At 34.9% G+C, this 18,026-nt stretch overlaps 1 pseudogene; it reads left to right on the top strand.

The window, feature by feature from the left end:
- The first annotated feature begins 689 nt into the window (after window positions 1-689).
- The window catches only part of LOC118995247 (lys-63-specific deubiquitinase BRCC36-like), a 56,206-nt pseudogene continuing 38,869 nt past the window's right edge, over window positions 690-18,026 (top strand).

The raw sequence follows: 18,026 nt of genomic DNA, 5'->3' as shown, positions 1-18,026 counted from the left end.
CCACGTTTCTGTATTCTCCCTGTACCTTGTTCTTTACCCGGCTGCAGCACCGAGCTCTCACTTAGCTGTGGAGAGTAGTTATATTTATACACTTCTAAAGTTGCCTTTGGCCATTTGAAAGTGAAAAGAGTTTGACAACCTTGCAATCAGTTAAATGACAACGAGTTAATCAGTCCAATATCTAGCAACGGAAAAAATAGGCGTTAGAGGTTAACAGGCAATAGTATATATAAAAACCGAATTATCAAGTTGTAGAAATTAATGATAAAACTTATACGTTATTAATCTGTGTTACCTCGAAGTAAAAAGAAATGAATCAATGACTGAGAAAAGGGAATCACAGGAGACACTGTTTACTTAAAATGAGATGGCAAATGCTTTTCCTTTTTCTTCTCTAAAAGAATGATGTCAGAAAGATGAAACAAAAGGCTGGCGTAGCTCAGTGGATTGAACGTGGGCCTGCGAACCAGCCGATCACGGTTCGATTCCCAGTCAGGGCACATGCCTGGGGGGTTGCAGGCCGGTTCCTTGCAGGCTAACTACCAGCAGGGGACGCACAAAAGGCAACTGTACATTGATGTTTCTCTCCCTCTCTCCTCTCTCCTTCCCCTCTGAAGATAAGTAAATAAAATCTTAAAAAAAAAAAGAAAGAAAGATGCAGCAATCAAAGTTGACAGGAAAAATGAGATATGAAAAAGGTGGAAACTTGTGACTCCAAAATCCCAAGACTTACTGCTCCAAACCCGCTGGCCCCGGTTCGGAGGGAAGTGGTTACCACGGGCTTCCTGGAGAGGGGAGGCACAGGAGAGTGCAGAATAGGAGGTGGCGGCGCAGCCCGCTGTGGGCGCTGGGTTGGGCCTCAGGTAGGACGTAGGGCTCCAGGGCCCCTTTGCACCGAAGCCCAGTCCCCTGAGCGGCCCTGTGGACTGTGGTCACTCCTTACCAGCTGGTCTCAACTGAACTATGGCAAAACCTGAAGCTGGGATTGGGAAAACCACTCCTGCTGACCCCTCAGAAACCCAAACCCTCCCAGTCACCAACACTCACCTTGCACTTCACCTCTGCGGCCGTTGCCCTGGAAGCGATGTCTCCGTGACCCGGAAACAATTGTTGAGCGGAACTAATGAACCCGCACTTCAATTTGAATGCGATTATTGTACACAGTCAGCGGGAAGTCGCTCGCAGCCCTGTACCATTCCGATTTCTTCCTAGGTGGCGCACGACCCAAATTTCTCTACTCCTTTGGTGTTTTGGAGGGAGCACAGTGGGGACAGATTTAAGTTAGCTTTGACAAGATAAAGGACCTAAAGAACGTGAGGACATGTATATATAAAAACAGGAATGACAGTATAAAGTTTCCAACAGACGCACTTTGGAGGAGCCCACGGTTTCAACCAAAATGGGTACCGAAAATAATGCTACAAATCAAACTATGGAAATAATCGCTTATTAAGTATTATTATTGACACTATAAAAATTGAGTCATTCCCAATCCTCTCTACATTAGAAATCACTCTAAGATGTATCTCAATGCAGTATTCAGACATACGTTCGCACGTGTGACCGCTTACATCACTCTTCTTATACAAGACTACTTGTATAAGTACAGTCGTCAGACTGTACTCTGCTCTAGCCATTGTTTTGACTTCAGCATCGCCGTTTTATCACTATTTTATTTGCAACACCAAGTAAGCGCCGCATATTCTCCATATACCCATTTACTACAAAAATGAAATAGCATTTGTCTAACAACAGAGGGACATAAGTTGTTTCAGTCATGTTCTCTATAAAACTTCATAAGGACACCTTAAGTTAAAAAAAATCAACTGAAGGATCACGCCTAAAATAGTTTTTGCTTTTTGGTTTTGAAATAATCATTTGAGCTATAGAAGTTCGGGTATAACTTTAATAATTACTACCTTTCTTAGAAAATGTATTTTCTAAAAATATGTACCATGTGGACTGGAGTTACACTTATTCAACAATCCAAAGTGCCTTACATAATTTTAAGTACTTTTCTCCTTCACAGTTTTTCCTGTGTATCTTTAATCAAGAAGCTGAGTACAAGCAGAGGGCTGTCCTTCATGATTCTGACATGTGGAGGCCATAATCCTTCTCCTTCAGGTATGTCAAATCAGAGTAGTTTTCAATACATTACTACAATTAAGATGTCTCTTACACACATACAACCGATGTCTGAGTTGTTCAAAGTGAAGTCATATCACATGCATTTAACTTACTATACATAGGTAGAATCAACTCTGCACACTCTGTATGTGCTCAGAAAGACAATCCTATTCAATCTGGCACTTAAAGGTAAGTCAATTATTTCATCTGATTCTTAGCTCAACAATGATCAGTCTGATACAAATGTGGAGGAAATACTTCTATGATGGACACACTGAGAAATAATATAATATATTATTAGGTAAATAAAAGGCTTTTTTCGTGGCTGATTTTGATCATATAAGGATTTTGACATACACATGATGAAATTCATCTAACCCCTACTTAAAATGCCATGCCACATTATTAGCTAAAGTGTGTAAAATAGCTCCAGCCTTCAAGGAGTGAGATTGACAAAGCACCCATTTATGGAATGTTATTTAGCCATTAAATGATAATGTTTGAATTATATAGAAATATACAAAGATATGTGAAATGTGACATAAGTGCTTACACTACAGTAACTGAAATACACTCAATGATGGTAGCTATTTAAAAATGCAGTCAAACCTAACTGGCATGACTCAGTAGACTGAGCACTGGCCTGCAAAACAATGGTCACACCTCTATACTCTTCACTTTCAGAACTCATCAAATCCTGTGCTTGTCCCATTGAGATGAGAAATGTGTTTCAGCACTTGGAGCTTGATTTTGACTCATTGCACTTGCTAGAGCTTGTATGAGTCACACCACCACCCCATAAAAGAAAATGATTATCATTCATTGCTTGCTTGGTTCTCATCAGCTTTCAAACTTGTCAACAAGTCCCAGAATGAATTAACAAAAATTCACTCTGGGGTGGAGAAAGTATAGGTGGTTTATAACATTTATTAGTGTTTTTTTCTTAAATGTCTTACTGTACTTTTAAAACCACTGTAATTAATCTTTATTTCACATCTCTTCTGTGAGCTTGCAACTTCAGACATTTATATATTTTTAATTATACATAGTCCATGTAAAGTATCCATGTAACAAATTCCTCATTTATTTTAGATTCAGGTAGAATGATGTTTCTCAAAACAGCTTCCACAGCTTCTTTTATTTAAAACAAAAGAGAATAGAACAAAAGGGGTAGCTTGTGTGGCCAGGTGGATTGAGTGCTGGCCTGAAAACCAAAGGGTCACCCTCTGGATTCTGAGGCAGGGCAGGGTGCATGCTGGTGCTGCAGGCTAGGTCCCCAGTAGTGGGCTCACGAGGCAACTACAGGGGGATGTTTCTCTCCCTCTCTCTCTCCCTCCCTTCTGCACTCTCTAAAAATAAATAAATAAAATATGTTTCAAAAGTAAACAAAAATAATTGTAAGAATCACATTGCCTCGTATGCTTACATTACATGCAGATAATTGAAAGCTGCATTTGCGTGCAAAACAGAGCATCATGATAGTAAGCAGCACATCGAAACCTATCCTTTTCTGTATCTTATAGCTGTTCAATTCTATTTTTGTAAATTCCCTTTTCCTGTTCTATATTTTATTTCTAAACTACCTCAAATAATTTTAAAAAGGCATGGAAACTGAATACTAGTGGACATTCCTGATGAAGGATGTTTTATGTTAATTAATATATTTTGCACCAATAAATATATAATTGGAATTAGATTTCCTTTGGAAAGAGAAGTATATCTACTTTAGATAGTAAATGTAACAGAAGAAGAGGTTCCAACCACTACACATAGTAAATCTCTGCGTCATCTGACCTAAAAAGTTACCAATTTATAATTAAAGGACACTCTATAGTAATAAGAAATTAGCTTCCTATGTTTATTATGCATATCATAATATTTCTATAAGATGAGAAATAATTAAAGTTAGGAACTAAGATTTTATAATACAATAAATTGAGTCAAATTGTTATACTGTGTTTTCATGTAGAAAAGTTTGGAAATTTGAAATTTAATTCTTTTTACCAAATATACTGAGGCAAACAGAAGAAGAAAACTGAATCATTCAGGAAGATGGGAAAGACACAAAGATTTTATACATGTGTGAAGTTCAGTAAAACTGGAGTGAAATTATAAAAAAGTAAAGAAAATCAAAATGATTTTTATCAATAATAAAAATAACAGAGATGGTATGACATGTGAGCTGTGAGGCACAGTTTGAAAATTAATATTCTTTATATAAAACATGATTCAAAAATACAAAGCATTTACTATACAAACATTTAGTAACTGACAAACTACCAATTTTTAATGGATATTTTTATTTATTTACTTTTAGAGAGAGGGCAAGGGAAGGAGAAAGAGTGGGAGAGAATCATCAATGTGGAGTTGCCTCTCATGTGTCCTGTACTGGAGCCCTTGCCTGCAACCCAAGCATGTGCCTAAGTGGGAATTGAACTGGCAACCCTTTTCTTCACAGGACCACGCTTGTTCCACTGAGCTACACCAGCCAGGGTCCAATTGTTAGACTAAGAAAAAGTATTAACTTAAGTCATGCCTGAAACAAAAAATAAAACCATCCATTTTTGTTACTCAAGCTAACTTACCTCCCAAATATAAATGTTACCAAATTTTGGTTCCAAAAATGTCACTCTGTGATTGTCCCAATTTATTTTGTGGCATGACAAGAAGAAAACATCTTTGAAGTTGTTCTCAGTACTTTAAATAAAATACTGTTTGTAACATAAACTCATTCAAGAAAGTTTTACATCAATAATAGGCCAATATACATGTCAACTACCCTCTTATTATAAGCAGGAAATACTAATGACAGTACTACTTGGAACCTAATTACTGCCAGTTCACACATAACACAATCATACCTCTATCTGGGCTAGTGATATTTAAAAAACCTGGTTAGTCACTCTGTCCTGATGTAGCTAAATATGCTAACATTCTCTTCAACTGAATACCAATTTCCTTCTTCTTCACAAGAAGAAGAAGAGGATAGCAATTATAAATACATGGGAAAATGTTAAAAACCCTAACTGATTAAACATTAACTTTTATATTTTTCATAAAATAGTTTTAATTCAAGTAGATGAAAAAAGCCAGGGTGCAGGCATTGATGTGAAAGAAGTGAAAAGCACACATCTGAGTCAGTGTGGGCCACCTCTCGAGTGAGTTGTGCACATTAAATGTCAACTTGTAAAAATACATATGGATTTGTTTTATCAACATTTTCCTATAAAATATAGCATTCATACAGAAGGTGTATAAAACATAAACATGTGGTTTTTATATTATTTTAAAGCAAACACATATTCTAANAAAGCCAGAGTGCAGGCGTTGATGTGAAAGAAGTGAAAAGCACACATCTGAGTCAGTGTGGGCCACCTCTCGAGTGAGTTGTGCACATTAAATGTCAACTTGTAAAAATACATATGGATTTGTTTTATCAACATTTTCCTATAAAATATAGCATTCATACAGAAGGTGTATAAAACATAAACATGTGGTTTTTATATTATTTTAAAGCAAACACATATTCTAACTCCTTTTTACAGATGTGGGATATGTAGAAGCAGTCCAGAGCCTGTTGATCCTATCTTCTTAGCCTGTTCTTCCCCACCTTTGGTAGGATTGTAAAGCCTAGAGGGGTCACTGCTAACACTGCTTTCAACCTGAAATGAGAAGTAATATGAGTGCCAGTGAATTTCATACTTTTGAGGAAGATCTAAGTAAGCATTTTACTCAGACAGCAGTTTAAGAAAAATACCTGATATTAACTAAATAATGAAACTGTTAATGATGTCTCCAGCAAACTTTTCACTGTGTTTATGTAGCTAAAATAAAACTTGGACTACTTCAACCTATTAATAAATTGTTTCTTTATTTTTCTAGTTCACTTATTTTATTCTGTTTCTATTATGAGGGAAATGTGACACAGCAAAGTGTGATAGTGGCATAATAACATCAATACAGACAATAACATCAGGATAAATAAACAGTCATAAGTTCTTTTATTATCCATAAGATTTACCAACATCTTTATCTGTGCATATTACCACTGAGATTCGGCAATGCCATTGGTATAAAAAAGAGGTTCATACAGGAACAAAGGAGAAAAGAATAGAGTAGAAAGAGATGATTAACTTAGGATAAAAGAAAAGGTGCTTATAATGTGAAATGTCAGAATTCAAATAATAGTTGCTTAGTGTACTAAGCTATACCATACTTATGTAAATAAGTATAAATTTTAAAGGAGATGATACAGAAATAAATCTGGATATAAAGAAAATTGATGTTTTTATTTTTATAAATCAAGAAATTAGGGTAATACCAATAAAATAAATTAATTTCAGCACAGAATATTTTTCTTTAATTTTGCTAGTCTTCTTAGTTTTTCTGTCTTTTCATGTCCCTTTGTCTGTCTGTCAAGAATTTTCAATTCAAGTTTATGTAAGTCCTAAAAAACATATACAGCAAACAATGATCACATTTCAAAAGTTAGAGCCCTGACTGGTGTGGCTTAGTAGGGTGGGTGTTGTCCTGCAAACTAAGAGGTGACAGGGTTAATTCCCGACCGGGGCACAAGCTTGGGTTTCAGGCCTGGTTAGGGGCCAGCAAGAGGCAGCAGACCAGTGTTTCTCTCCATCTCTTTCTCCTTGCCTTCTCCTCTCTCTAAAAATAAATAAATAAAATCTAAAAAGGAAGAAACTAAAATAACAGACTTTTTTCAAAGTTTTGTTGCTTCACAGTAAAATAAAATCACCTTAAATATTGACATTCCTTCAGTATTGGTCTTTTCCAACACTCATAAAGGCTTTACTTTCTTTGAACATATTACATGCACATCCTTTCAGAGTCACCTTCTTTTCTTTGCCTCTTATTTTATCACTCAATTGAAACAGCTTTTCTCTTAATAGGAAAATTAAGTGCACTTTCACTTATCAATACATGTATATCTGGTTTTAGACCTCTCATATTTTTGTGTCATAGATTTTCAGTTTCTATGTCTTTTATTATGTGGCCTTCTATCTGTTTTTAGAGGAAAGAGGCATTTTGTAATCTAGGGGGATGTTTTAATAGAGAATAAAACAAATTCCACTAATAGTGTTTCTGATTCTTGTACTTCCCTTACTTTTTGCTTTATGAGTTTTTTCCTATGTATTTTGATGCATATGTCACTTTATAAATTATATTCATAATAGTTATATTTCATTTGTACCCTTTTTCATTTTAAAATAACCTTTCTTGTCTAGATGATGTGATTTCTAATTTGTGACTTCTCCCAAAAAATCTGACTTCCCTTTAGGTTTGTTTCTCACATCTACAAAGCTCTGGTGATCAAAACCATCCAGCCCCCTTGATGAGCTCCTGTTTTCTGAAGGAATTTTTCAAAATCTACAACTTCTTCTGGAAGAGTACTTGGTGTTGGGAACTGGGCTTGACCATTTCCCTGAAGGCTTCCTCTGTTTAAACCTATGTGTCAACTTTTTTGATATGGTGTTCAACTCATTATTAGTTGTTTTCTCTTCTTTACTAACCTCTTCATATGTAAAATTTCAAAAATATTGTTGAATAGTAAGATAGAAACCAATCCACATTAACCCTTTATTTTTCCTCTTATTTAAAGCATTGTTTTTTTCATATAATCTTTTCCTCTTAACATTATTTATGTTTATAAATCTAAGTATTGAGTTACTTAAGGGAATAAAACAATCTTTCAAATTGTTATCTGAGATTTCATAGTGTCCAAATATAAATGAAAATTCACTTGAAGCACAAAAAGCTACCTAAAACCTAGAAGAAGAAAGGTGATCATTAAGATGAAAAAATAAAGGTGTTTTCATATAACTAAATTCCATATATTAAAGTAAAATGGTTCATATATAACAAATTAGTAGAGATTTATTGCAAATATATATAGGTCAATAATTTTGTATCAAAATGTGTTTAAAACATACATCAATCTCTATTCTTCCCTAAAAGTGTTAATCACATTTTCTTCCAACATGTCTCTTAGCTTTTCAAAATTTGTAAGAAATGTAGCAGAACATTACATTATATCATTTCATAATACCTAAGAATATTAGGAATGAATGGAATGTTCCCTTGATTTTTGTATGTATACACATCATCACATCATTCTTTTCTAGCACTGTTTCCTTTTCTTTTTTGATGCAATCTTTATCATATTTTCCCATTACCATTTAGTTCACATATACTGAGTCCCTCCAGCAATCACCAGCCTGTTTTTCATTTCTTTGAATCATTTTTTATTTTTGCTCAACACCTCCACCCGCTACTCTTTCCTCTCCATTGCCTGCCATCAATTCTCCAGCTATAAGACTGCACTCATTTTTCTAGTTCACTTTGTTCATTGGATTCCACATATGAAGGAAATCATACATCATTTGTCTTTCTCTAATTGGTTAATTTCACTTAGCATATAGTCTCCAGGCCCATTCATACTGTCTCAAAAAGTAAAATTTAGTTCTTTTTGATGGCTGAGTACTATTCTGTTGAGTAAATGGGCCATAGTTGTTTTATCTGCTCATCTACTGATGGACACTTGGGTCACTTCCCTATCTTGGCAATTGTAAATAATACTGTGATGAACATAGGGGTGCTTTTGCTCTTTTGAATTAGTTTTTGGGGTTCCTGAGCTATAATCCCACAAATGGGACTGCTGGGTCAAAAGACAGATCTGTTTTTAATCTTTCAAGGTACACTCTCCATACTGCTTTCTACAGTGCATTCTCACCAGCAGTACAAAAGGGATTTCTTTTCTCCACATTCCACACCAGTACTTGCTGTGTATTGATTCATTGATGATAGACATTCTGAGAGGTGTGAGATTGAATCTCACTGTGGTTTTGATTTGCATTTCTCTGATGATTAGTGACATTGAGCATCTTTTCTTATGTCTATGGACCACCTGTGTGTGCTCTTTGGAGAAGGGTCTATTCAGGTCTTTTCCCCATTTTTTGCTTGAGTTGCTTGTATTTTTGGTGTTCAGTTTTGTAACTACTTTGTAAATTTTGGGTATTAACCCCTTATCAAATGTATATTAAACTATGTCCTCCCATTGTGTGGGTTGTCTATTTTGTTGATATTTTCCTTGGCCAGGGAAAAACTTCTTAGTATGATGTAGTCGCATTTTGTTACTTTCTCTTTTGTTTCCCTTATCTGGGGAAATATATCCAATAAACAATTGTTATGATTAGTGTCCAAGATATTTTGCTGCCTATGTTTTCTTCTGGTATTTTTATGATTTTTCTTCTAACATTTAAGCCTGGAATCCATCTTGAATTTATTCTTGTGTATGGTTTAAGAAGGTGGACTAGTTTTACTTGTCTGCACATATATGTTCAATTTACCCAACACCATATATTGAATAAACTATCGTTAGCCTATTGTATATGCCTGCTTCTTCTTTTAAATATTAATTTATTATAAAGGTGTGGGCTGATCTCTTGGCTCTATTTGTAAGTATTTTATTCTTTTTGAAGCAATTTTTAATGGGATTGTTTTATTAATTTCCCATAATGTTAGTTCATTATTGGTATATAAAGATGCTATTGATTTCTGGATAGTAATTTTGAACCCTGCTTATTAGCTGAATTTCTTTCTCAAGACTAGTAAGTTCTTGCTGGAATCTTGGGGTATCATCTAACTCACAAATAAAGACAACTTTACATCTTTCTTTTCAATGCGAGTGCATTGTATTTCTTCTTCTTGACTGATTGCTGTGACTTTGACTTCCAGTTCTATGTTGAATACTAGAGGTGAAAGTGGGCATCCCTGTCTTCTTCCTGATCTTCAGGGAAATGCTTGTAACTTTTGCCCATTGAGTATGATGCTGGCCGTGAGTTTGTCACACATGGGTTTTGCTGTGTATAGGTATCCTCCCTCTAATCCCCCTTTGTTGAGAATTTTTATCATAAATCAGGACTGGGTTTTATCAAGTATTTTTTCTAGCATCTATTAATGTGATCATGCAGTTTTTAACCTTTCTTTTGTCTATATGGTGAATCACATTTATTGGTTGCCAATGTTGTACCAACTTTGCATTCCTAGAATAAATCCCACTTGATCATGGCATATGATCTTTTGGTGTATTGTTGTACTGGGTTTGCTTGTATTTTATTGCAAATTTTATCATCTATGTACATCAAGGATAATGGCCTGTATTTTTTTTTCTTTGTAGTGTCCGAATCTCGTTTTGGAATTATGGTAATGCTGGCTTTGGCAAAAGAGTTGGGGAGCTCTCCATTTTTTAATTTTATGAAATAATTTGCGAAGGAAACATGTTAGTTATTCTCAGGATGTCTGGAAAAACTCATGTGTGATTTTTGTTTGTTGGGAATTTTTTTTATTACTGCTTTGATCTCACTTGGTGTAATCCCTATATTTATATTCTGTGATCCCTCTATTTTATTTTGGAAAATGGTATGTTTTAGGAATTCATTCATTCTATTCAGGTTGTCCAGTTTGTTGGCATACAGTTGTCCATAATATTTGCTTACAATCCTTTGTATTTTTTATGTCAGTTGTTTTTTTCTCTTTCACCTGTGATTTTACTTATGTGAGTACTCTCTTCTTTCTTGATGAGTTCAGTTAAAGATTTGGTTAAAATTTTGTCTATACTTTGTATCTTTTCAAAGAACCAACTCTTGGATTCATTGATCTTCTGTATTGTTCATGTAGACTCTAGTTCATTTGTTTATTGTCTGACCTTTATTATTTCCTTCCTTCTACCTTCTTTGGGCTTTGTTGTTCTTTTTCAAGTTCCTTTAAGTGTGAAGTTAGGCTGTTTATTTGAGCTTTATTCTATTCTTTAGAGACAAGGCTATGATGCTATGCAATTCACTGTTGGTATTGTTTTTGAGTGTCCCACATATTTTGGATTCTTGTGTTCTCATTTTCTTCAAGGTTTCTTTTGATTTCTTCCTTGATCTCCATGTTGACCCACTCGTTGTTTAATAAAGTGTAATTTAGCTTCCATGTGTTTCTGTGATTTTCAGTGTTGTTCTTGTGGTTCATTTTCAGTTTCACAGCACTGTGGTTAGAGAAGATTCTTGCTATAATTTCAGGCTTCTTGAATTTATTGAGACTTGTTTAGTGTCTTAGCATGTGGTATATCCTAATAAATATTCCACATGCATTTGAAAAGTGTGTATATTCTGCTGCTTTGAGTTGCAATGCTCTGAAGATATCAATTAAATGCATTTGATCTAGATAATGGGTAAGACCACTGTCTCCTTGTTGATTTTCTCCCTGGAAGATGTATCCACTGAAGTCAATGTGGTGTTAAAGTCTCTGACTAAAATTGTATTTCCATCTATCTTCACTTTCATGTCCATTAATATTTGCATTACATATATATGCTCCTATGCTTTACCTAGTTATATGTTTTACAGAGGTGATTGTATGTTCAGTGTGCAATTGTTTACTAGTGTTACATCCTCCTGTTGGATTGTTCTCTGTATCATGATGTAGTGTCCTTCTTTGTATTTACTATAGCCTTGGTTTTAGTAAATATAGCCTGTTTTGTTGAGTATGACAAAATAGGGAGGTACTGTTACCCAAGCTATTTTCCCTCTTTCATTTGCATGAAACATCTGTTTCCATCCCTTTATTGTCAGGCTGTGTGTATCTTTCGATCTGAGGTGGGTTTCATGGAGGCAGCATATATATGGGTCTTGCTTTCTCATCCATTAGGCTATGTTATGACTTTTGGTTGGATCATTTAAGCCGTTTACATTTAAGGTGATTATTGATAGATATGTGCACAGTGCCATTTTCTTTGGCTGTTTTCCTTTTTTTCCCTTTCTTTTTCTCTTTCACCTTTATAAAGCAAGTCCATTACCATTTGCTGCACTATTGGTTTGGTGTTAACAACCTCCTTTAGCTTTTTTTTTTTAATCTGGGAAGCTTCTTGATTTCAAATGACAGCTTTGTTGTGCACAGTGGCCTTAGTTGTAGGTGCTTGCATTTCATCACCTTGAGTATTTCAAGCCACTTCTTTCGGACCTGAAATATTTCTGTTGAGTAATCTGATGGCACCCTAATTGGTGTTCCTGTGTAAGAAACTCCCTGCTTTTATTATTTGGCTATGCAGGTGCAGCATGGTTGTGCTGCTACTGTGGTCTGTAGCTGTCTGCAGGGCTTGCAAGTTCTGGGGTGTCCAAGGTGGTACCAGCCAAGGTCAGACCTCACCCATGACCCATGCCCTGGGCCACCTAGCCTGAACTACAAATCAATCTGAGATGACTGATCTTTGTGCTGTTCTAGGAGGTTCCCAGGTAAAGTCAAGCTGTGCACCACAGCTGCCTATTGGTCTTACTGGCCTTTGGGCCTCTTAGCAAGGGTAACAAGGTTTTGGGGATTGCTGAGATCAACTGTTTCCTGTATGAAAAAATTTAGAAAGTTGTAAAGCATGATCCAAGACCATCTATTCATATGGAAAAGCCACTGTTAACAGCTTGAGTGGGTCTGTAGGTTGAGTGGATCCTGAAGGGATCTCCAGGGTGGGTCAAAATATATGAGTGGTATAATTTGTTAAATTAATACATGTAACCATAAAAATACTAAAAGAGAACATGGTTTAACTTTTTATAGTGGTATTGTAGTTTATAACAATGACAATGATGAGGAATTGTTAAGAAATAAGTGGGTACTCCCACTTTTGGCTAAAAGTTCCTGTAAATCCTTCTTCTTTTTTCTGAAATTTCCTCTTCTCTTTTCCCTGGTCACTGTCAGCCTGTTCTCTGTTGCAGTATCTTTGGTTATATTTTGCTGGGTGCTTTTATACGCATGGACTAAAAGCATAGACTTTGTCCTCTTTTTTTCTTCAAAACAATTTCTTTGTTTTAGCTATAGAAACTAGTATAAAGGACACACTGACAAAAGCAAAGAAGGATGGAAATGGGAGGGTGGTTGGGAGCCCCTGGGGGAGGAATGGGATGGGTTTAAAAGACCAAAAACTGAACTTGAGCAACAATTAAATAAGAATAAAAACAAAAATGAAGTAAAATAAATAATTTGAATCCAATAACTAGTGCTTACAAATATATTTTATTTCAAGATATAGACACCAATTAAATAAATTAATAATAACAAAAGGATATACAGTGAGATAAATAGATATTTCCATTTTTTACAAGTATAAGCTAGGATATAATAAGTAGTGGAGGTTATCATTGAATATAGAGTAATTAATTCTTTACAATTCAAAAGTCAGGGTATTATTATCATCACAAAATTGTACCCTCAACTCTAAACATTAATATAATTTTTTTAAGAACACAGTAATCTTTCAAAGAATGAAAGGTGAAATAAGCCAAAATATATGTGATTACTTGGAAATGTACTAAAGCAGAATAATCAGCAGTTTGGTTTGCATGGAGTAAAAGAATTAAGATAGTAGTAGTAGAAAGCTGAAAATTTGAGAAAGTGACTTTCTATACTCAGTTCTACAAATTGAAAATGTAACAACTATGTAACATTTTCATAGTGCAGTCTTTCATCTTGTGTTTAAGGTTTTCTCATTACTATTGTTAATATAACTAAAACTAGAATATTTAAAAAAAAGAAAAATAATTTGTTATAATTTGTGGAACAAGAATTTAAAATAGATCTTCAGCAATAGATTTTCCAAGGATAAGTCTATTGTTGGACATATTAAAACTGTCTAAACATTATGTATTCTATGATTACTGAGAAACTTCCTAAAAAGAATTAACTTCATCTAACCACATCCTCTGAGTGATAGGGGCTAATGATACCCACTAATGTCACTGTTACAGGCTTGACAAAGTGCCTCAGGTGCCACTTAGTGGTATCTGCTGTATATGGTGCCAAGCTTATACAAAGGACCAGCCTGAAAATATTAGCCCCATAATAAAAGCCTGGAAAACAGAAGAGGGTATCAAATACATTTTTAGATGTTCTGTATTTGTAGCAGAAAGTCTGTGTTACTCATTCACATATTCTGCATGAAATAATAAGCTTAATTTGGTACTTTAATTATGAGGCTACAATAATATATTTACATTCAATAATTTATATTTGTATAATAAATTTAATAGTGTTGTCATTTTATTATCTTTTGACACTTTATTTATCCTCCTTCATTTTCCCCCAGTGTTCTCAGAAATGACCATGAAGCACCATGTAGCTGTGTCAAAAAGTCCTTGAAAGCAATGTGAAAAAATTTAACAACATAAGGCCTGGAGCCAGTGCTAATATCTAAAACAAATATATGATGTTGGCTTAGTTTTTGAATTAAAAATCAGGTGTCCCAGAAAAGCAGAATCTTTATCCAATGGATTTTTATAGAGTCTTATTCGCTGTTGGAACTTCACCTGAAGAAACTGTTCTCTTAAGTAATTAGGGAAGTGTTTTTGTTGTTTTATTTTTGCCACAGTTTGATCAGCTGCAGTGAGACCACTATACAGAAAGCAATCTTTTATTTATTCATTTGGAACTCCTAGTCTATAGGCAAATCACTTAAATACAATATTACACAACTGCAGGCTAAAATTATGGCATGCTATTTGAGGTAAGAAAAAGGCATTCTCTATTTCTGGGCTGTAGTGTGGGGAAGGAAAACCTGTATATCCTAACAGTAAGTAACATGCATTCCTTCCTCTCCAAAATGAGATGAACACAAAGTGTGAATAAATAAGAAGCAAAAGTATAGCAGAAAAAGAAATAAAAAGATAAAAATAAACTGATCCCTAGACAGAAAATGAAGTGACTTAAAATGCAAAGAAGGAAGACATACAACTTGGTGGCATGGCTGGGAGATATATCAGCCTCTCAGTTGTCTGCAAAGGAACTGAGGGAAATTAAGAAATATGAAACTAGAGATGTTTATATTGCTTTATGAATAAAACAGGAGAACCAAGAAATTGGTTTTCCTATTAGGTCTTATTGTGCTTCAAACAGAAGTGGGAGATTGATTCTTGCTACTACCTGAAAAATAAACCTTTTTAAGATAGTGCAATGTTGCATTCCAAAAGAACTTACTAAGTATTGCTTTTAACTGACTAGAAGGCACTGCCATAAGCTGTATAATCTCTATGTAAATTAATATTTTACACAGCTTAGTTCGTTAATAACCATTATGTTTTCTTTAAGCAATGCTAAGTAGTTTTTTTATTATAGTCTAAGAATATTTCAATATGCAAAATATACTCTACAAGGAAATAAAGTATACTTGTAGAATTATTTTTTTAAGGCCAACATTTAGTGTACTATTAGCAATGATTGATATTCACAGGAAACAACAAAACATTTTCTTTGCAATCTACAAGGTACTTTCTTGGGTATTATCTTATAGGGTGCACAGGACACTTCCCCTGAGGTAGACATGGTAGGTGTTATATCACAGAGAGTAAACTCAAGTTTATGAGGTTATGTGACCTGATCACTTCGTACTATTATTAAGTATGTGCTCTGAGTCTGCATCTATCCTTAGTCCAGCTGTCAGCCATCAGTACCAGGGTGATGAGCTAAGAGCAAATAGCCCAGAAATAAATTTGTGTTTAAAGGAATTTTAATAACATTAACTACTCTGTCTACCCCCTAAAAAGAAACCCACTTTTTCCTATTAAATTGGAAGAAATTCATATAGAAAATAATCCAGCTACAGCTACTAAATAGTAACCTGACAAAATAAACACATATTTCTAAAACACAAAGTCACCACTAACTAAAAGGTATCTTTGGTTGAGGAAATTACTGTTTATCATTTTCCATGTTAGTAACTCTTTTGGAAAAGGAAAAAATGACATAAATATGACAAATACATTTTAACTGCTTATAATATGAACAAACTTGTAATAATCAGCACTCTATATTTTGATTCATGCATCCATCTTGGATGCAACTATTTCTTGCATCCAAGAAATAGTTAGAAAGAGTTAAGTTCAACTAAACTAACAAGTAATTACATGTTGATTTTAAAAAGTGCAGCTATAGACTTGCTTGAAAAATACATAGTCCTTTAACTAGTGATTCCAGCTCAATCTCACTGTGGCCTGAAAATGATTGCCAGTGCTGACAGCTGCTTCCTTTAGAAAACACTATTAACTTTACCACCTGAACAAAGACTCCTACCCTTTGCTGGTGTGAATCTCCTAGTCACTAAAATGTGCATAATGACAGCTCTCCACTACCAAGCAGGGCTGTGATAGACACTAAAGTCTCACTATCACTTAAGTGAGATAATACACAGGAGGGATCGTTATACAGTAAAAATGCACTATGGAAGTGCAAGTTATTAACAGTAGTAGGCAAACAATCTATGAAGACAGAAATTTTAGTATATTTCAGGTATATTGTCTACATTCATGTCACAGCTGCTTTGATTGAAGTCCACCTACCAGTAAGCAGGTGTAATGTTACTTTGAATCCTGGGGTACAACAAACAAGCACTGTACTTTCGAGAAATGTTTTTGGTTGGACAACTAAATTTGTTCTCTTGGCCCCTGTTCCTTCTGTCTAAGACATTGGAAATTACTATGTATACTTCTCCATTAATCCCGGATTTAAAGAGTGCTGGAGTAGCTTTGGCCACTGACTTAATTTCATACAACCTGAGGGGTGACTCTGGAAGGTGGAGTTCCCAACTTTTTTCACTTTGGCACACAAAGATAAAAACTTGATATTTATAAGGCATACTTGGGAAAACAGATGAGACTGCTCCAGGCCTACCTGGCTGCCCTAAAGACTGAGGGGATCTAACTTAGCACTTGTGTTTCAGAGATGAAGTAATGGGTAGTACAGAGACATCATATAGATTTCAGCCTTCAAGCCAACTCTAGTAGACAGAGGGTTGTTACTGGAGTCCTGTGCTGAGAATTAGGAAGGCTCTGGTTTTGGTGTGGGGAAAATTACTATGATCGAATATAAATTTCTAGCATAGACCCAAGTTACCCTATGATGGTAAGTTAGTTAAGCCCAGCCATTTCTGGATTAGAAAATATTAACCTGGAAAGACACCCAAAAGATAATAATGGAGAGACATTGCCAAACATAGGAAATAATGCTCAACCTCCATCTACAACAGAACAAATTAACTTTAAAAGTATAGCACAGTAACACTGTACACCAATCAGACTGGCAAAAAAAGAATCCCAAGTTTAAGTAGTATTTTTAATGATAAAATTGTGGGGAAATATTACAAATTGTCTATAAAACACAACTTGGCAATATATTACATGCATATTCATATACCCCTTTCTACTTCCAGGAATATTTCTAATTCTCATTCTAGGAATATTTCCTAAAGACATACTCACACATATGCAAAGTGCTGTGGATATGTGAATAATGTAGTTCATTGCACCATTCTTTGTTTGTTATCCTAAAAAACTGGACATAACTTCAATTTCCATCACTAAGGGGTAGGTTAAATTTTTATGTCACAATCATACACTGGGGTTCAATGCAGTAGTCCTGTGTTCCATGTACTGATAAGGAGATATCTCGAACACACATTCTTTTTATAACAGACAGTTTATATGAAAATGTTAGTCATACCCAAAAGTACAAAATGCTAAATGGACTCTCCTATACACTCAAATGGCATTACACTCCTCATATCACTCTAATTCAACAATTTTACCCCTTTTTCCTTTCTGGATTCATCAGTTACTATTTTCTCTTCTTTTTTCCCCCTTTTTTTCTTCCTCTTCTTGGTTTGCTTATGTATTCTAAATTGAATCCACCACATTATGCCAGTTCACCCCAACATACTTGAGTGTGTATCTCTACAGATATTTAATTTATATCACTATTATCATGCTTGATACATACAGATTAAAATATCTATGGGATTATATTCAAGAAACTAAAAAAGCAATTGTCTTCAGGAAGGGGCAGTGGGTGACCACGGTCAGAGG

This window comes from Sturnira hondurensis, unplaced genomic scaffold (genome assembly GCF_014824575.4).
Source record: "Sturnira hondurensis isolate 20B ecotype Veracruz unplaced genomic scaffold, ASM1482457v3 Scaffold0010099, whole genome shotgun sequence".
Taxonomy (NCBI): domain Eukaryota; kingdom Metazoa; phylum Chordata; class Mammalia; order Chiroptera; family Phyllostomidae; genus Sturnira; species Sturnira hondurensis.
Note: the sequence above shows the minus strand (reverse complement) of the source record. Positions and strands in the feature narration are given on the sequence as shown.